The 20,980-nt window shown below is 43.5% G+C and overlaps 1 long non-coding RNA gene across 3 annotated transcripts; it reads right to left on the minus strand.

The window, feature by feature from the left end:
* Nucleotides 1-16,356: 16,356 nt before the first annotated feature.
* On the minus strand, nt 16,357-20,436 carry LOC133717711 (uncharacterized). Of its 3 annotated transcripts, none has more exons than XR_009849895.1 (8): nt 19,888-20,436; nt 19,488-19,571; nt 19,237-19,327; nt 18,255-18,452; nt 17,672-17,844; nt 17,507-17,558; nt 16,811-16,865; nt 16,357-16,575 (listed from the first exon to the last, which is right to left on the minus strand). It is a non-coding gene; the product is annotated as an uncharacterized LOC133717711 (long non-coding RNA). The 3 variants fall into 3 exon arrangements; XR_009849894.1 differs by having other exon boundaries at nt 19,488-19,577; XR_009849896.1 differs by lacking the exons at nt 19,237-19,327; nt 19,488-19,571; nt 19,888-20,436 and adding an exon at nt 18,703-18,753.
* Nucleotides 20,437-20,980: the final 544 nt, after the last annotated feature.

The following is a 20,980-nucleotide window of genomic DNA, read 5'->3' on the forward strand; positions in this document are numbered from 1 at the left end:
CGAAAACTCTGATTTGAAACAACATGAACTTATTTGCGATCTAAAGACGGATCCAAAACCTAAAACACAACTGAAAACCCTAAAAAAAAAAAAAAAAACATCCATAGCCCCCCATCCACTATCCATCATCTAAATCTGCTCGTCGCCAGATCGGAACATTTCACCTATGATCCACAGCTTCCAAAACCTATCACCATCATGGCTCATGCTGATCTACGCCACCTGCACTATGATCCACTTGCTCATTCACATATCCAGAAAAATTTGTCGAGTTGCGTCAGGCGGATTGCAATCTGCAATTGCAAATCCACCAATCTCAACAACTCACTCGCTGACACCCCCTTTTCCCATATGTAGGGGAAAGAAAATGAGCTAGCTAGAACACCACTGCAATAATTAAAATTTTCATTTTCAGGAAATAAAATCGTAGGAGTGCAGAACCAAGCGAGACATACCAACCCTAAAAATCAAAACAATTGAAAGTAAATAGAGCTTTTTAGCAAAGGCCAGAGTTCATCATCTTCACCAAATGACAAACCTATTGCATGTGTGAATACTAATATCGGGCTGCCAACACTCAAGAACCTCTCCATCAAAAGATCGACACCTCATCACAAGAACTCAGTTTCGTTAATTTTTTAAGAGTTTGTACGTATGTTTAGTTCAAAATTTTTTAAACGATTAATCACGATTATTTAAACAAATCAATATCGCATATGATCAATTCCAAATTCTTCCACGGCACAAATCTAATTTTTAAGACAAAGAACTAATTAATTTTTGTTTTTTTCACAATGTAGACAGAAAGAATCTATCTTTCGAGCCGTTATCATTTTCTTTACAATGAAGAGATTATAAATTGCACAACAATCTTTTTTTTTTTTTCAGTAGTATCTAGCAAATATGTGAATAAATTAACCAAGGTCCAAAACCCGTTGCAGCTTCAGGTTTGAACTTTTTTTTTTTTTTTGGTTACAAGCGGGACCTAAAAGGCCCAAACAAAAGCAAAGAAAAAGCTAAGAAGAGACAGTTCTCCTAGTTCTAGTTACAGTAGCAAGATCATCAAGGAAGGCATGAGTAGCATGAACAGGAGATCCATAAATGTGATGAGACCAGGCTCATGATCAATGCTGCATCTAGCCAAAGCATCCGCGGTCATATTACATTCACGAAAGATGTGCATGAGATGGACATTCTGCATAGTGGCCATAAAGTTGCTGCATCCAGCGAGCAGAGATCCAAGAGGATGAGTAGGAAGATTTTGCTGCTGCACTAACTGGACAAGAATAGCAGAGTCAGATTCAATTTCCAGCATATAGATGTGCAGATTTGATGCTAACTTCATACCATAAAAGAGACCCCAGGCTTCAGCCTCCAGAATCTCACCAACCTCTAAGTAAATTTGGAAGCCAATCACCCAATTCCCAATGTGGTCTTTGATGACTCCACCAGCCCCAATTTTACCAGATGCAGAATTTCGAGTGCCATCAACATTTAGTTTGTAGAAATTTTCAGGAGGTCTCTTCCAGGAAAGTCTTATAAGACTGTACATATTGGAAACACTAGTCTTGTAAATGGCATTTTTCCACTCCACAGCATAATTAATCCCATATAAGTTTATCAGGGCAAGTAGGCATAGCAAATGAAATATCAAAGACTTGCTTATTCCTCCACTTCCAGATGAACCAACAAATAAAAACAAAAATGTTGCACCATTTGATATTGTTCTTGATAATGGTATGACAATGCAATTGAGCAAAAATCCAACTGTTCCAATCCAGGGAAAAAGAATTAAGGATGGTACCATATTTAATGAAGCATTTCCAAATGGCCATGGATCTGGGGCAATCTCTAAATAGGTGAAGTAGAGTTTCATCAGCAACATTGCACAAAGGGCATGTAGAAACAGTAGTAAAACCACGAGTAGCACACTGGACATTGGTGAGAATTTTCTTATGCAGAACAGTCCAAAGAAAGGTTTTTAACTTGGGAGGGGTATCAAGCTTCCAGATAATTTTCCAAAGAGGGTTCTGGGGACTAGAGTAATCAAAAATGGAATTGTATGCAGATTTAACAGTGAAGCATCCATTAGAGGTAGAGCCCCAAATTAGAGTATCCATACCACAACCATCAAAACCAGTAGGCACACTGATGACATGATTAATGATATCACTAGGAATTACAGTAGATAGGAGATTCAAATCCCACCCAGTATCGTTCCAAAAATCACAAACATAAGCATTGGCATTGTTAATGTCTAAGATTCAGCGGTAGCTAAACCTTGTTTAACGCTGATCCGATGGGCGGATCGCTACTTGTGATATTCTCAGAGCTTCCGCTACCTGTCAAGTAAAATACATAGGGCGTCAGAAGGAGACCGCGTTGGGCGGTCTTCTCTTCTTCGATGCCTAAGTTAGTCAATGTATTTATGTTGACAAAGTAACGATAGGTAAGTAGTAAATGCGTAATTAATGAGGAGAGAAGAGAGAACCTTATATAGGTGAGGAGGGAGCTGATTTTCTCCATGTTTTCGATGTGGGGCTGATATGCTTTAGTTCCCAGCTTCTGGAGCTTCTGATGCTGTCTTGGCGCGGCGCGTCAGCGGTGCTCTGGGGGTAAGCCGGGGCTCAAGCGGTAGCCTGTTTGGCTGTGCTTCCGTGGGTCACTCCTTTGGCGGGAGTTGGTACTGTTGGTGATAGCATGAGCGTGGCTCATTATGGATAATTATGCTTGCAAATGCCTATGTAAGTACAAGTCCCACAAGTTCCCAATCAAGGGGGGCAATCTTGGTTGGGGAGTTACCTAGCGGTTCGAAGCGTTACTTCCGCCAGACTTGCAAGAGCATAATTAGCGTCAGTGCGTTGTCAACCATGGACTTACTGAACAAACACTTTATACCCTTTCAAGTGGGCCCCTGCTAGGCCCCCCAGGGAGTCCCCCACTCCCCGGCTAAGATAGACCTCCGTTTGGCCGATGTATTATTTGTTGAGGGGAGCTGCGCTGAGCAGAGGGTGTTGGGTAGCGAACCCAATCTTTGATACCCAAGTGGCGGGGGTCAACATGCCTGATCAGGGCCGTCGAAGACTGTTGACGCGTCCCCTTTGTCCCGGAGGACCTTGGTTTGACTGCAACACCGCGTGGCGGTCATTGTCAAAGTGAGGCGTTGCCTCGGGAATCGCCGTTGGCGGAAGTCCCTCCGCTGATAGTAAGTGGCCAGCAGTGTTGCGAGAACCTGGCGGTGGCCCAGTGAATGGTGTTGCGGTCAGCGATGACGGCATCATTTGCAAGGTAAAAAGGGGGAAGTTCCGCTAGCGGTGTTGCGCTTAGCAGAGACTATCTCGCTTGCAAGATGAAAAGGGAGAAGTGCCGCTAGCGGAGTTGCGCTTAGCGGAGACTATCTCGCTTACAAGATGAAAAGGGAGAAGTTCCGCTAGCGGTGTTGCGCTTAGCGGAGACTATCTCGCTTGCAAGATGAACATGGAGAAGTTCCGCTAGTGGAGTTGCGCTTAGCGGAGACTATCTCGCTTGCAAGACGAAAAGGGAGAGGTTACGCTAGTGGTGTTGCGCTTAGCGGAGACTATCTCGCTTGCAAGATGAAAAGGGAGAGGTTCCGCTAGCGGTGTTGATGAAAATGGAAAAGTTCCGCTAGCGGTGTTGCGCTTAGCTGAGACTATCTCGCTGAATCTCCCGATGATTGGTGATCTTCCTTTTGAATGGTTACCTAGGATAGACTCTTCGTCTGACGGCGTTCGACATGTGGCCAAAATGTATTGGGTTAGCATGTGGAATATTGTTCTCGCAGCATGCCCGTCGCTTCGCCATAAATGCGAGTAATTATTGATTTTGTAACCGAGGCGTCGCCTCGGTTAATCCGGAGATTAAGTGCGATCGTGGACCACGTGTTCGGTAGTCTTGTGACGTCATTTTTCAGCGGACGACCTAGATTTGTTTCATGTGGACATAAAAGAGAGGGAAACTTGGAGGTTTAACACTTTGTACTTTTACCTATTATCGTCGTCTTCAAGCTTTGCTCTGAGATCCGAGAAAAATATTCTGCAATCTCCGTGAAGCTTTCGATCTTTGGAGGACGGAGACGTCGTGCGGCGAAGACGAGCATCCTTGAGCATATCAGAGTTGCCATCCTTGAGGTTGGTAGCCCAAATCTGCTCCCTGTTGTATTGGGTTTTTGTTTGCGTCTGTCGATTTCTGGTTTTTTTTTTTTTTTTTTTCGAAGTGGTTTCTGGCACTCTCCGGTGTTTCTAAGGGTCTAGAGTTGTGTTTGGGGGTGGGTTTTAGGTGTTTGATAGAGGAATGGAGTTTTTTGCCTTGCTAGATGGTCGAATCTGGGTTTGAGTGTGGATGCATTTTACTCTTGTTTTGGCACTTTCTGGGTTTTCTGGGTATGAGTGTTCTTGATGTTCTTGGGTGAAAACGGAGATAAGGGTGAGTTTAGATCCTGTTGGGACTGACTGATTTGGGTTTTAGGGTTTATGATGGCTAGCGTCGTAGAGATCTCGAGCAGTGAGGATTCCGGGTCTGACGTATCGCTGAACGTGGCGGATATGATGTTTATTGACTCGTTGAGTCCGTCTGCCCCTGCAAGAACCTCACTGTCCGAACCGCTACAGACCATACCCTGGGAGGTTGCAATGGGTCGTGCCGGTCGTCCTAAGAGTTCTAGGGCAAGAGAGGAAGTTGCCGCTCGGAAAAGGCGGGAGGAGAGGTTAGAGAGCAATAGCGCCGCTAGCGGTTCCGATGATGTGGTGAGGGAGGCTGGCGGGGAAGAGGTTGAGTTTGCTTGGCTTCTCCCCGACGGCACCGCAGTTGATGAGGCGGGAGGGCCTATGATAGCGGCTGCCGTCAACCGCGTGAAGCGGGTTTTCAGCCTACCCAGCGTGGTGAAATTGTGCCCGCCGACCGCCGATGATAGTGTGGTGACCCGAGAGGGGGGTCCCACAGCGCCGCGACTCCGAGCCAATGAGAAACCGACATGTCACGAATGACATCCCGATAACTCATCAACCCGAAATCGCAAGGCCTTTTGGGTTTGGACTGTTGGTTCACAAAACACTTTCTTGGACAAATCATTCTAGCAACCTAACAACATATTTTCAAAAGCGGAATTTAAAGTGGGCTAAAGGATTTGGGCTTACAATATGAGCCCAATTTGGAAAATAACAAATCACTAAGTAAATACAAGTATGAGAGACGCGCCCCCAGGGTTACGGGTTTTCCAAAGTTTTGTAAATAAGCGAGAAGAAACAAATAAATAAATAACTAAAAAAGTAAATAAATAAGTTACTTCAAAATCCGACAATGGACCCAAAACCTTATTTTAGTAAAATCAAAGAATGCGCCAAGCCGGGCCATGTGCCTCCTCTGTACGCTTCCCGACCACGTGCTCAAACCTGCACACTATTGTAGGGGTGAGCTTTCGTCCTCGCATGCCCAGTAGGGGCCGACCCAACCATGCTAGGTTTGAAAATAATGATAGTAATCGAAAATATTTACTACATAATATTGTGCACGTTTATCGAAAAATACTTTAATAAGAGGCAACCACAAACATTTATCTCTTTTATAAAACATATGCAGTATGTTTCACACAATTTGGAGCTCCGAGATACTTACCTGCCGGCTAAAATAAAACAAATCGGTGACCGACCTGGTTCTTCATCCTTCGAGAACCGACCAACTACTCTGTAGTACTTCTGACTACAAGTAGCGAAAGTGTCCATTTCCTGGCCTTGAGTCTCCTATGACTGGTTCACTGTCTGTACTCACTCTTTCTCGACAAACATAGGAGCACGGCCCCCTCCGGAGGTTCACGGTTATCGACACCGTGGGATCCCTAGGAATCTACGCGTCTAGGTCCCATTCACTTTCAGGTCACAAGTACAAACATACAATGGGTACAGTATCTCAACATGCAAGTCTAGCCTCGGTTTTCACAATAAGCAATTATCAGTTATGGAAACACGGATATCACGGGGCATCGACTAATGAACAACCAAAAACGTATTTACAGGCAACATACTATTTTACTAGTGCATTTCACACATAGAAAAGCCTCTAACAAGGAAGGGACAGCTCACCCTACCTGGATATGGAGTGCTCGCCCAAACTTAGCTTCGTTTCCAACTTTGGATACTTCGTCCAATTCCATGTGCACACGCTCGAGTCCTTTATAATAAAATTAAACCAATAAGTAACTTGACTTCATTATAACTCAACTAACCGAGCAACCAAAGCATTTACTTAATTTCCTTATAGTCCATCGGATTATCCTTTAATCGAACAATGATCTAGAACTTGTGTTTGTAGGATTTTCCTTTTGTTGATAAATTCTATTATCCATTCCCAAACAATCCAAATCCAAATGATATAGCATTTGAATCATTTAGGATATGGTGATTATACTTAGCACTTTCACCTTCATTTCTTTAACCTTTTTACTTTAGGAAAACAAATCACAATTTCCATTACCGAACAATTCACTTAACGTAGTAAACTCATTCGATAGATGGTGATCACACTTCTTTCCATGTTAAAATTCCGGTCAACCGGTTTGACCTCATTTTACTTAATCATTAAATACTAGCAAATAAATAGTAATTACCATTCCCGAATTATTACATTCTTAAGATAACTTCGGGATATGGCAACACTAGAATACTCCGATTTTTAACCTTATTTCAAGAACGTTAATCCAATATCCTAATTTAGCTCAATCAAATAAAATCCACCACTTTTCATAATCAATTTCTCAAACAATTGTGGTTACTTAATCCCTTTGACCTCATTCAACACATCGAGTTTTAATTCTCAATTACCACCAAATTAAGCCCATCAGCAAAAGGACATTTCCAAAACCAAATACATCATCTTAATTGAGAAAATAAACTCTGTCCATACATTCAATCAATTTCATCTCAAGTAATCCACAAGGCCACAACCTCACCATGTACCAATATTTCACAGCAGAAGTACCAAGACCCTTACCCTTGTTCTTTTCCAATTTAGATAGCCAAATCGTGGAAGCTGCATTTCACCACCATTAATCCTTCAGATTCCCTAGTACGCAAAAATAGGATCAATAATCCATTCTCAATCAATCCATATCCAAAACAAAGTCTCGAGTTTCTTACCAATTCCTCAATACAAATGGAACTGACCCAACACTTCCCTTCTCCGAAAGCTTGCAGTTCCGCAGACCTCATTTCCTCCATAAAACAACATCCTTAATTAATTAACCTCAATGTCCCAACAACAATCAAATTCAAAATTCGAAAGCCTGTGTTCCTTACCCATTTTAGTCTGCCGAGACCACATCCTTCACTACGTGCTGCATCTTGCAGTCGCCATCATCTCTTCATCATTCCTTTAAGAACACATTCGAACTCAAGACCAGTAGCCTTCCCTTCTAATCTGTACTTCTCCGTCTCCTCCGTACCCAATGTTCAAATATCCCCAATCGAAGAACAAAGCATCAGAGACCCATTATTTCGAAATTGGAAACTCAATGGGACAAGGAAAGGGGCCTCGGGTTGGCTTACCAAAAAGATTGGATATATCGGCGGTGTACACGGCGGAGCTATGGCGGTGTGCGGGGGCTCTGGTTGGAGTCAAAGGTCTAGGTTAGGGGTTGTGGTGATTGACGAGGCGCTGATCCTATTTCTGGAGGTGGTTTTGCTCGATTTGGAAAACGAAGACATGCAGAGCCGAGGGCTCCACGATGTGTGTTTGGTGTCGTTCAGTTTCGGTGGGTGGCAGGGCTTCTGGGTTTTACTCCTCGTCGCTTGTTGAGTGGAGATGTGGTGGCGCTGTGGCGAGGTAATGATCGGAGATCGACGAAAGAGGAAGGGCAGTGAGGTCGCGACTGTGGTGGTCGTGTACGGTGGCTGTGGGCGATGCATGTCGACGGTAAGGCTTAGGCTTGGGTCGGATTTGGGTGCTGGATCGATTGGTGGTGGTGGTTTTGCGAGATGGTGGCCGGAGATGGTATTTTCCGGTGATGGCAGAGGGAGAACGAGAGAGAGAGGTCGGGGAGAGAGAAAGAGAAACGCGGCCGAGAGGGAGAGAGTGAGGGCTCCAGGGTTTTCTAGTTGCCCCTTTTCTATTTATACTTGTGTGTGTAAAATGTCCATTTTGCCCTTGCGACGAATTACGAAACTCTTCTAGCTAATTGCTTTCGGTTTTGGGCTCGTAGCTTTTCTTTTATTCGCTTTTCGTCGGAAACTTCCTAAGTTATTTCTCGACTTCGTCCTAGGTGACAGGACCGGCCCCGAATTTCACCCCGAAATCCGAAGTGGCCCTGCGGGGCCCACCTTAGAAGAAATTCTACCAAAAATTTGGCGGAACTTCCCTTAAAAGTAGGCTACCCAAAACCTGTAGGAAAACATTTACACTTCTAAATCACTCATCCTTATTCTCCTGGAGCCATCTGCTCCCCAAAACACAACTCCAATTTCACAAATACCAATCTCAACCCAAAAACAATATTAATTCCACAGGTTATCAGAGCAATACTAATCCACTAGGTAACAAAGAAAACAGAAATAGAATGAATACGCGGAAGCAATGCTGTTGGCTATGCCTCGACTCCATGTACGCCCGACCTCAACTAACCTAGCCTGCAAACTGGGCATTTAAAACCGAAGGGCCCAGGGGAAAAGTATTGAAAAACACGTTAGTGTGAGTAGACAAAAATAAATAATTAAATTTATATGAAGCAAACTTAAATACTTTCCAACTTATTTAAATTTATAAAACTTCGATGCATGCCACGTTTGTAAAACTTTATTTCTTAAAATCAGGAAACTGGAAACTGTAAATCAAACCCGCTGAGTATCGTATCATCGGACTAGACCCCGCTAGCCCAGAAATAATATAAAAGTTGGGGAAGCGGATAGCCATACGAATGAGCCTCCCAGGCTCGGGTGATAGCCTCCCAGGCTAAAGTACTCCCATATACTCCCGTTATATACCCACACGCCACTATGTGTAGTGATTAGGATACTGGGCTTCAGCATTACTGTCACAAAGACAGTAACCAGCGCCACAAAGGCGGACGGGCTTCGGTGATCCCATCACCTCGCCACAAAGGCGGACAAATCAATGCTAGCAATGATAAAAGTCACCCAAAGTATGGCAAAAGAAAATCCGAAAACCACATAAATCCATAAATCTTCCCCAACTCTCGCAAATGAATTTCCAACGACGTGTCCCACATGCGAAGAGTATCTCAAGTTCAAAAATAAATAGGAGAGAAATAATAAAACATGATCTCAGTAAACCGAAACAAAACCAATCCCAAAATCATCATCAAGGCATTCCCAATGCCAAAACCGAAAGTCGATAAATAAACAAGAAATATAATTCCATCGAAATCCCATTTCAAAAATCCTTTAAAAATCTCAAATCGACGAATAGAAATATAATATAAATAGTATAATTCCAGAAGTCACCTCGGAAATAAATAATTCGTCAAATAGGATTATAAATCATAACCAACTTTGGAAACAAATCACTATCGAAAGCAATTATATGAGATAAGGCGAAATCAATCTCTGAAATTAAATCATATGCTCGAAATGTAATATGATAAATAATTAGAGCATTACTTTAAGAAATAAATGCATGCATCAATTCTTAAAAACAAAAGTCCACTCACAGTACTATTCCGACGATCAAGTATACGAGTTCCTTCATCGAGCAAGAGCTCGATACGTCGCCCTGTACACAATTATATTCCGTAAGCGACATTCGACAATTTAAATACGATTCTAATTTTTTTTTTTCCTCTGAAATCAAACTTTCAATTTCTTTTCCCATTTAATCCAACTTCACCCCTAATACCAACTCGTTAGTTTAAAGGTTCTAGGGCAAAATCGAGAAAAATCCGACGGTCGGATTCTCGTAATTTAATTATCGACATCCCAACTTCGGAATTACACAATCGATACAAAACTCCTTTAATTTCCACCAAACTTCACAAATATAATCTCTAGATCAAAAAATAGGATTTAACTAGCTAAAAACTGAAGCCAAAACCTGCCCTATATCCCTCCACGCGCCACCCACAGTGGCGGCGCGTGGGGTCCACGCACCAGCGGCCACCACCTCCGATGGCCACCAAATTTCAGCCACAACATCTACTCAACAAGCCTAACACTTTTCTCAACTACAACAAGTTCCAATTTTACCTTGAAACAGTCGAAACAGGCCGGTGAAGTTTTTTCCAGAAAAACCCAAGAACCCTAGGATTTGAAATCGTCGATTCGACCTCCACACTGTAAATCGTGGCTCAAGTCTAGGGGGAAAATGATCCTTGGCGAAAATCGCACCTTCGACGCCGGTTTGGTGGCCGGAAACGGCCGAAATAGCAGGAAATCGACGAAACTTCCGATTTGCTACAGTGGACTTCACGGCTCAAATCCGAGCTCCTCCGGCCGAGCCACCGCAAAACACCACCACAGGCGTGACAAGGAGGAGGAGGCGAGCTTGCCGGTGCCCGGATTCCATCGTGGGTCGGCCGGAGAAGGGAGAAATCGGAGGAAGAAGAAACCAGACCGAAGAGGAAGAAAGGGTTGGGGGAGAGGAGAGAGAAAAGCCGGTAAGTTTCCAAAAATGGAAACTTACCACAGTAACTCGGCTATTTATAGATAAATTACCATGAACAGTAACTTTTACATTTTCGCTTATAACTTTCGCATACGAACTCCGATTTTTACGTACCACATATGCACGCGCTCGGTTTAACGTCCTCTACAACTTTCATGAAGAACATTTTCTCAAATTTTGACCCAAACAAAAAGTCATCTTTTAGGGCCACTATAAGTTCTAAAACAGAGTAAAAGGTGAAGGGCTAAATACTGTTTACCACCCTGTGGTATGGACCTCACATCAATTCAGTCCCTCGACTTTCAATTTCATCAAAAACACCCCTGCGGTATTATTTTCTTGTCCAAGAAGTCCTTCTGACTCAATTCCGTCAATTTCAGCCGTTAACTGCTGACCTGGCATTTCCAACTCATCAATAGTGGGGTCCACACGCATGTGAAATTCCCAAACTGACCCCCTGGGCAACAGAATATGGAAAATCCAAAATTAATTCCAGTTTTGAGGTTGAGGAGATTCGAACCCCTCCCCAAGCATATGCAAATGAATGGCCCAACCACCAGACCACTTGCATAGTTTTTGTATATTGCAAACAAAAATAGTATATATCTACATAATAGTGTTTTTTTTTAAAAAAAATATGAACACTTTGTCATCTCCACCCACCTCTCTCCTCCACTGTAACCAATCCCAAAAGCCATGTTTGAGGAGTTTGTATCCTCCCTACCCTCAATTTGGGCCTCCATGAACAACTGGTTAACCCCAACTGTCCTCTTCCTCCTCCTCTAGCTCATGATTGGCATCATCTTCATTGCTTCCAGCCTCGGCACCCAGAAGCCCCACGACCAAGACAACCACCACCACCACCACCACCAACAAGGCTTGGCGAGATCTCCCTTTGTTTTGCAGCGGTTCAAATCCATCAACTTCTACGCCTACAGATCTCCGGAACCGGCCACGAATTACAAAAAATCCCCTGAATCCGAGACCCATTTTGCTTTCCCGCACGCCCAGGAGGTCGAACAGCCCAAGCTCCCCAGATCTCCTTCCATGCTGGAGCGGCTCCAGTCCTTCAAGTTCCAGTTCCAGTTCCCCAAAGAATCCAGCCCGCTACAGCCCCGAGACTTCGCAGTCCCGGACCCGGAACCGGAACCCCATTTCAGTACTTACGAGCACTCTCATGAAGACGACGAAGAGTCGGAAGAGGAGGCCGGAGAGTTGGATGAGGACCAATTCGAAGCCGAAGAAGAAGGTGAAGAGAAAGACCAGACCCAGCGCCAAGTCGGCATTTGCTCATTTCGCGGCGGACGATTATATCACAAAGTGTTCATATTTTTTTAAAAAAAAAGCACTATTATGTAGATATATACTATTTTTGTTTGCAATATACCAAAACTATGCAAGTGGTCTGGTGGTTGGGCCATTCATTTGCATATGCTTGGGGAGGGGTTTGAATCTCTTCAACCACAAAACTGGAATTAATTTTGGATTTTCCATATTCTGTTGCCCAGGAGGTCAGTTTGGGAATTTCACATGCGTGTGGACCCCACTATTGATGAGTTGGAAATGCCAGGTCAGCAGTTAACGGCTGAAATTGACGGAATTGAGTCAGAAGGACTTCTTGGACGAGAAAATAATACTGCAGGGGTGTTTTTGATGAAATTGAAAGTCAAGGGACTGAATTGATGTGAGGTCCATACCACAGGGTGGTAAACAGTATTTAGCCCAAAGGTGAAAGTGGTTGTCGTTTACCGTCCAAATGACTAGTAAACGGATAAATTAAGATACGGGACGTTACACTAGGCCCAAAACTCGATCTCGTAAAAATCCAAAATCCAACACTTTGTTACAACTCAACTTATCGTCTTCGAAAATTCAACAAATTGTCGCCTCACTAAACTTCTGTAACCTTCTGGGCCCAAAACGAAGGACTCTAGCCCAAACTTGAATTATAGGGCCCAAATCGAAGCCTCGACACCAAATTGATCTCCAAGGTCAATTTCTTCACTTAAATCACCTGGCGAAAAATCTTATTGGCGAAAAATTACCTTTAAAATTTAAACAAAATTTTCAGGGGCTCACAGATAGGGCCTCCATTCTGCCAGCGGGGCATGCTGCCATTCATGAGGCCATCTTCCGCCAGGGTGTCACCTTCCCATTACTCCCCAATCTTCAGATCTTGGTATGAGAGTTTGGTCTCGCCTTTGGGCAGATCTGCCCCAACATGTGGCGGTTGTTGCTAGCACTGAACTCGTTGTGGCATCTATCTGGGAGAGAAGGCTGACCGTGGCGGAGGTACTTCACTTCTACTAGCTCACCTATGTGAGGCGATAAGGGTGTAGCGGACAGGTGAACCTCACCTGTCGCCAGGGGGCATCCAAGCTGATAGAGAATCTGAAAGATTCGATGTCCCCCTGGCGAGCGACGTATTGTGTGGCGACCTCGGGGTCGGAGTATGACGCCGGTGCAAACGAAGGGGCGCCAACGTATAGGATCAAGTCAGAGTTCCAGCCAATCCGAGGTTGTTGATAGTCATCGCGGACTGAAGTTGGCGGATACTGCCCGTATGACGTGCCTGTACCATATATATATTTTTTCTAATCGTTGCCTCGTTTCTTGTGTAGCGGGTCTTCATTACAATTTGACACGCGAAGAGCAGTGTCGCCTGGCGAGGATAAGAGGCTGTTGGCAAAATCGTAACCTGCTCGACCTCCGCCTGCTCACCGGGTAGGAACTGTTGGTTGATCTGAAACTGACACGTGCCGTTGGTAAGCAATTCCCGCCGACTTGTCCTTTATCTTCCTTTTTTTTTTTCTTTTCTTTTTTTTTGATTTATGCGATGGTTGCAGATTCACCGCCGGGAAATAAGGCCAGTCGCGAGCCGTTTGAGAAGGCCATGGATCGTACAAAGATCAACAATTTCCTGGAGACTATGTATGTCGCTGGGCTGGAGGCCCAACAAACTATCTTTGATCCCGGGACACTGGCGGTGAGCCAATCCGAGATTCCAATGGTGGTGCCGATGCCGCACCACTCTCATCTTGGCGCCGACGGTTCGCCCGTGGTTCAGGCGGGAACTGGCACCGCTCAAGGGGCAGTTGGCGGGAGCAAGGCCCCTGCTGCACCTGTGCAGCCGAAAGAGAGAGGGCCCGCCAGCAGACGTGGGCCCCAGAAGGAGAGGGTGGTGCCCTCCAAGGAGGCAGTGACTATTGCGGGGCTGGAGCCGCAGATGAGATCGCTCCCTGTCGTCGCTGGTGCCACACGGGTGGTACTCCAAAGGAAACGGCGGCAAAATGACACTGATGAGGAGGATGATGCAGCGGATGCAGAGACCATTGGGGCCTGCCAACAGAAGAAGGCAAAGCAGGCCCAGCAAAAGGTGAATGCGGCTGCTGGCCCGGAGGTGCAGACGAGCGACCTAGACTTGTTTGCCGCATATGCTGAGTTCCTAACAGACCCTGAGCGGGAGTTTTTCTTCCACCTCTGTGAGCGGCTCGGGTTCGGCGGACTAGAGGGGATTGTGCGCTCGACTGCCATTGATCAATCGCCATACAGTTCGGCCTTTGAGCACCTGTCTGTTGGGCTACATGAGATGTTCATGGCGGCGTCGAGCCAGCCCCGGGTTGAGCGACAACTGAGGGAAGAGGTCACAAGCCTTCAGAGGGAGCTGCAGGATGCCCAAGACAAGCTGGCGGACATTCAACAGCGTTTGACCAAAGCGGAGTGTGATGCTTCGGATGCTCGCGGCAAGTTGAATGTCGCCATCGAGAGGGACCTCGAGCGGAATAATTGCGTGTCTCAGCTGGAGCAAGACATAGCCTTGTTGAAGGATCAACTGGCGGCCAAGGTCAGAAGATTGAGATCCTTCAGCGGGATTCCGCCTCCAAAACCGCGAAGGGGAAGCGGTTGAAGGGTGAGGTTGCCCAGCGGGAAGCGGAGAGTAGCCGGACGGAGGCCGCCGCCGTGGAGGCTTTCAAGTAATCTGCAGAGTACGATAAGACAATGACGGAGGCGGCGAAGGCCGGGGCCGTCGCTAACTTGGACCTTCTGAAGCAAAAGGGCACCATTGACTGGGCGAAGGCGTCCTAATCCGCCGGGTCGTCGGGTCAACGGGAACCCGCGAGTATGGTGGTCCCTACTGGGGTCGGGGGTGTTCGCTCAGGTAGTGGGGAAAGTGGTGAGCGTCCGGAGGACTCCAGCTCCTACCCAATCTGAAGCCTCCCGCGCTGGTTTCATGGCCGCTCATACCCGAACGGATGGCACCATATTGACGCCGAGCCCTACCGCTTATGGATCTGATCAGACGAGACGGCTGGCTGGGCCACAACCACCGCCGGTCGGGGAGAAAGTCGCCGCCGCTCCTGAGAACCAATGAACTGTTCCACAGCTTTGTAGTGCCGCTGAGGCCTTTTGTACTTTTTGACAATATTCTTGGGCGGGGAGTCCCGACCCTTAATATATATGCAGTTTGTTTTTGCGTTTGAATTTTCTAAGTGTTGGATTCCTTGTGTTGTTTGCATGTTGCCATACCGCCAGAGTTTTGACTTGTGCTTTTGTTAATCGACGAAACAGTAAAGGAATTAAAATTGTTCCAAGTGCACGGTGTGGCGGACGTGGTCCGCCAAACATTGTTGGCGTTGCCAGTAAACTTCTGTCCCTGGACTTGGTGACAATGGTTTGAATAATTCCTCGTTTCATTGATAGCTGACAGATCAGCGTTTTACAAAAGCAGGGTTGTACCCGTTGGGTAGCTTCGCTTAGCTAAATATGAACAAAAATTTAGCTAAGTCAAGATGCTCTTGGGTAGCGGTATGACTATTTGTAGTAATACCGAAGGTGTTCGGTATTCCAAGTGTCACGCCCCGAATTTTGAATAATAAATTCAAATCCGAAACATGAATTACACCACTTAATCAAATAAACGTTCTGAATTTTTTTCTCAAAACAACCTCTCCACACGATACACAAACTCCAAATCTCGAAACCTCGAGTTCATTATTACAATTCACTCTCACAAGCAATATTGTAAAGCTCTAAATGAGCATAACACACTTCACAGGCTCACAAAGTAATTCAGAATGACACAATTGCAGCTACTCACTACTACACAAAAAGCTTCACACGACGGTTTAAAACTGTCGTCTCACGTTTTGCATTTCCGTGGTCTATCGAGGCGTCGTCTGATGAAACGCTGTCAGACGACGGTTTTCAACCGTCGTATATCGATCATTGGGTCGACGGTTTTCAGTTAACTCCGTCGTCTGATGGACCGGCAGATCTGCCGACATGCTGTCGACATCGACAGAAATATGCCATGATGTGACTTCTACTCATACCACGGTTTTATTTTTAAAACGTTGTGCAAATTGTATCCACACGACAGTTCTTCCAGCATAGATGTGGTGTGACGACTTAAAAATTCAGTCCATATGTGCTTTCACACGACAAATATAACTCTAACCGTCGTACTGTGACATTTGAGACGATGGTTTTTGCTAATACTTGTTGTCTATGTGTGTATCCCACAATAATATCAGTAAGAACCGTCGTGTGAATTGTAGAACTTTTGTTTGATTCCACCCTATAATCCTCATCAGACGACATATTTTCCATTTTTCCTACTGTTGTTTGATTTGGTAATGGTAAGATTCAAATTAAGCTGGAACCAAAAATTGACCAAATGAACAGTAATTTTCTCTTAATAAATAGCTATTACTAGCGAGATACTCTGAAACATTGAACATTTACATACTCTGAAACAGTGCACATTTACATATGCTCAATATTGTTTTGCATTTATACTTGAAAGAAGGTAAGGAGCGAGCATTTTGTGAAGTCTGCAGATCTGCTCTTCTTGGTTAATACCCTTAAATTCTTCTTCGAACTCCTCTAGATTTGCAGACTGCATAAAGGTACAAAATAGACAGCAATCTCGAGCTCACTATCCGTCTCTTCCTACCACATACAAAGGGAACAAAGATAACGTTACGTGCCATGGTGGGAAATGTAAAACCGAAAAAAAAAAAAGGGAAGATTTCATATGTAACACAGTCTGCATTCTTATATAAGTTAATGCTATTTGCTTGAACAAAAACAAAACAATGAAAGATAATACTGTTGTCTACCACATCAAGAAAACTTGATACCAAGAACAAATGAGAAACAAAATTCACAGTTCAGAAAGGAATACCCGAGCATTACTTCAATCTGCCATGTCCTCTTCCTTTATATTTGTGTACACTTTCCTACAAATAAATTTGTGACCATTGTTAGCAAACTTCATATGACCGAATCCAAAATTTATTTCAAATTAATGTATAAGGACTTGGAGAATTTATGTAATAGAATTTTCCAGAATGATAAAATGGCCTGGTGTTAAATGAGCTTAAGATATAAGAACGATATACACAATAAATGACTCATTTTCCAAACAAATCAATCACATTAAGTGGATCCAAATAATATCCAAATTTTAACAATGATATTGCATAAACAAAGGTTATAAAGTTTTAACAGGTGACCTGAAATGATAGTATACTGATCAACAAGCTTGCTGCACCAAAACCAAGGGCATAACATACAATCATCTTTACTAATCAAACTTTAGCCTAATCTAAGGAAGAACAATTATGAAATCAAACCAATATAGGTATCATCTCCCTTTTATACGTTCTACTAAATCATGCAATAAAGGGTTCCAGAGTAGGTTTTATTGAACCTACATGCTGTATGGTTGCATTGGTTAATCCCAATATAAAAGGTTCGAGAAACTCTGAGCGCTTCCTTATTTCACCAGAGGTAACAAGTCTAGAAAACATCACAACTAAACAAAACTAATGTCTCACATAACAGAGGGAAGAACTTTGTGAGAATTAAAGTCACTCACCATAGTCGGATACTGACTGATCACGGCTCCTAAGTATGAGCTCATCATGACTCTGAAAAATAATAAAATCATGTCCACTGTTAATTAGGCATACAACTGAAAAGTAGGATACAATTTCAATTTTGAACTGCTAATGGAAAGAAAAGGTAAAGGAACCATCGGTACCTAATGGATTCTTCATTTTCTTGAAGAACACTATGCAACTGCTCAAGGAATAACTGAAACCGTTTCCACAAGGAAGAAAGATTCACATGACTTTGTCTGCACTCAAAAGCTTGTGGTTGCCGGAATGATCACCACTTTGTACACCAAAAATACTCTCTTCTGACTTTGATGTTCTGAAATTAACAAATGGGGTTTAAACTAATTCCAATTAGCCCTTGAACATGTAAAAATATATTGGTACCTAGATTTATACACCAGCCAGAGAAGAATCATTACATTCTTGCTCTCATTTTCTAAAACCTTACAGATCCAAATTAAGCAAACCATATATCAAAAATAAAGTCTATCAATTAAGAGTTCCACAGATAAAGGAAATGCCTGAATTCTATTCAAGGTTCATACATAGACATAGATATATACCAGTTTAGAAACCTCAACACCAAACAAAGCTAGGCCACTTTAGTCTACAAGAAAACTAAACTCCAACCAGACTCAAAACTAAAACTCAGACATTTCAGGTTTGCAATATCAAAACCATTCATGAAAGCCAAAGTAGAGAAGAGAAAAGCAAAAGGTCCCTCACCTTGATCACCAACATGAAAGCATCTCTATATGTCAAATGAAGAAGAATACCCAGTATGGAATTTGGCTTTGATGAAACTTTAAATTTAAAGAGCCAGACTTTATTCTCTCCAGCTTTTAAACCTCAGGAAAAGGCTTCTTTTTCTTTTTTCACTTTGACAAGGACATTCACAGCAGTAAGATACCATCCATTCACAACCTATAACAGACATTTAGTACACATCCATGCTTTAGAGAGGGCAGCAGAATTTCAGGGGAAAAAAATGAAAAAAAGAAGTTACAAGTAAAAGTTCCATAAGCACGACACACAAAATTGGGGACGGACATTAAGAAATACAAGAAATCTGAAAATTATGAAGTAGCCGTATTACTGAATATTTGTGTAAGAACAGAGTGAGAAGGTGAAAAGGAAGCATGCATTGTAATTGAACAACAGTGAACTTAAGTACCTTCCCAATCCCAACAGATTTTGCTTCATGTCAATTTTACACCAAAAATTTTACACCAACAGATTTTGCTTCATGTCAAATCTGTGTTCAACAAAATCAATTCTTAAACACAGATATATAAGTGGTAACTCAACAAAATCAATTCTTAAACACACAAGTATTAAGCTACTTGATGGTTGCACACTTACACTTGAAAACTGGTTCTAAAATTGCTTTAAAAGAGTACAAATCCATACTATATATTTTCAAGGTGATATCAAAGGCATCATCAATAAAGCATTACCCCACTTTGAACGAGATTAAAGTGATGCCCAAAATAAAAAGCATCATGCTAAGGAGCATCTAACATGTTACTTCTTTGAATGTAAAGTTTCACTTATGAATGTGTAAAGTTTAACTGATAGCTGAATATAATCATGTACTTTCTCAAAGCTCTGATTATGTGACTAGGATTAATTTCTGACGTTAAGCATGAGCTATAACTTTGACCAATTGAAAAAGATCATAACTTGAAACATAGAGAGACGTACACACCAGAATTTCCCATGCTCTTTTACACCGTAACAAGATCAGAAGCACCAAGATGTGCACTTGATCATATATGGCCTTCTCTATCTTTATATGCCTGACAATCAATAACAAACCAAATAAACAGAGGAAACCACCTCACAAAGAATCAAAAGGAGAAAGACCCATGAAGCAAAAATCAAAGCTTTGAACAATAGTGTTGGACACAAAAGAAGCAATTAGCCAAAGTTAGAAGCATAAGGGAATTTGTTAGTCACCTTCATGTTTCCTTTCCTTTCGATTCTGAACCAATATTTTGTGCTCAACCCACCACATATTGTCATCCCTCTCCACCCATCCAACTTTTCCTTCCAGATTTACAACAAGAACCATCTTCGTGACTTTTCACAAATTAAAAATGAGATCCCAATAGACAAACCAATATTGCTGCACTAAGTATAAACAAACCAAATGAGAAAACTCATCAACCCAAGTAACAACCGAGCCTTTACTCGCTATCCAGAACCTAATTTCATTCAATGAGCCCTAACTTGAAGACCATATATAGCGAGCAAAATTTCAACAATAAGCCATAACTAGAAAACCCTAAACAGCAATATTCATCAAATTTTTCTCCTACATATAACGAATAGAGCCATAAGAAAATCAAAATGGTACCTGATTGTATTATCGCTGGAGCTTCTTCATGGTCTCGCGTTGAAGCATGACGCCAAGCATCCCAACAAGGTCGACTCCGGCGGACGTGAAGAGTAGGCGAAGGTCTTTTGGAGGTCCTCCTGAGACCGATTTGGAGAGGGACTTGAACTGATCCAAGCTCCTCATGCTCGGAAACCCTAGCTTCTGCATCTTTGGAACTCGCATTGATCGCGTAAACCCTAGAAACGAAAAATCGCTCTCTTTCTCTCTCTTTAATTGGTGCTCTGAGACTTCCTAGAGGCTACCCATTAAGTTTTCTTCCCTTCCCTATTTCCCAAATCGAATAACCTAGCTAGAGGCAGAGATGGTTTTGGTCGGGGTTTGTCGAAGAGGGAGAGCTTTTGTTGGGGCTTGTCAGAGAAAAGGTAGGTCGGGGTCTGTGGAGGAGATAAGGTTGGGGCTTGTCAAGAAGAGGGAGGGAGAGTTGTGTCGAAGAAGAGAGAGGGAGAGGGTCGAGGACTCGAGGTCTGTCAAAGATGGGGTTTCTCAAGGAGATAAGGTTGGGTTTTGTCAATTCTTTCGTTCCCAAACTGAAGTATAGGCTAGGTGGCGTGGTTTTGAATAGCATTAAGAAGCCCTCGTTTAATTCATGATTAATTATATTGGCAGAGGCGCCTAGCGGCGACGATGAGTACGAGAGCGAGTTGCTCCAGGGGGGGATATCTTGTTTCTGCCCCGCTCATGCCTCTGCCGGCGCAGAATACAGGGAGCTCATCTTGGCCATCTCGCCGTATAATGGAGCAGCTTACCGCCGACTGTGATACCGCTAGGTATATGTACAGTGTCTCTCCTTGCACAGGAATTGAAAGGAGTGGGACTGCTGCCAGGTATTCCTTCCAGTCGATTACCTTCTTGTGGGTCGTCTTCAGAACTTTGAAAAATGGGAGGCACCTGTCAGTAAGTCTGGAAATGAACCGAGAGAGAGCGGTTAGTTTGCCCTGGAGGCTCTGAACGAGTTTCTTCCATTCTGGAGCCTTCATGTTGAGGATGGCTTGCACCTTGTTAGGATTGGCCTCTATGCCCCGTTCACTGACTATGTAACCTAGAAATTTGT

This window comes from Rosa rugosa, chromosome 6 (genome assembly GCF_958449725.1).
Source record: "Rosa rugosa chromosome 6, drRosRugo1.1, whole genome shotgun sequence".
NCBI lineage: Eukaryota > Viridiplantae > Streptophyta > Magnoliopsida > Rosales > Rosaceae > Rosa > Rosa rugosa.